Source organism: Penaeus monodon, chromosome 31 (assembly GCF_015228065.2).
Source record: "Penaeus monodon isolate SGIC_2016 chromosome 31, NSTDA_Pmon_1, whole genome shotgun sequence".
Taxonomy (NCBI): Eukaryota; Metazoa; Arthropoda; class Malacostraca; order Decapoda; family Penaeidae; genus Penaeus; species Penaeus monodon.
This window is the reverse complement of record NC_051416.1, coordinates 29,356,209-29,356,444: the sequence shown is the minus strand read 5'-3', so window position 1 is coordinate 29,356,444 and position 236 is coordinate 29,356,209.

The window sequence follows — 236 nt, the reverse complement described above, 5'->3', positions numbered from 1 at the left end:
TCGCCTTTGCCAAATGTAGAAGCCTTGACCGCATCAGACAAGAGAAGATATTATGTGAAATGTCCCACATGCTAATTTGAGAGATAGTTCTCTCGACCCCATTGCGTTGGCTGTTGCATGTTGCCATTCGCACTGAATAGGCGATTACCCCTTATCAAGTAATGTGGCCAGGGGGATGAGTCTGCAAAGTCATGTGTGCGGTGGAGCCTTGTGTGTGGTAGGGAACTGGTAGCGTT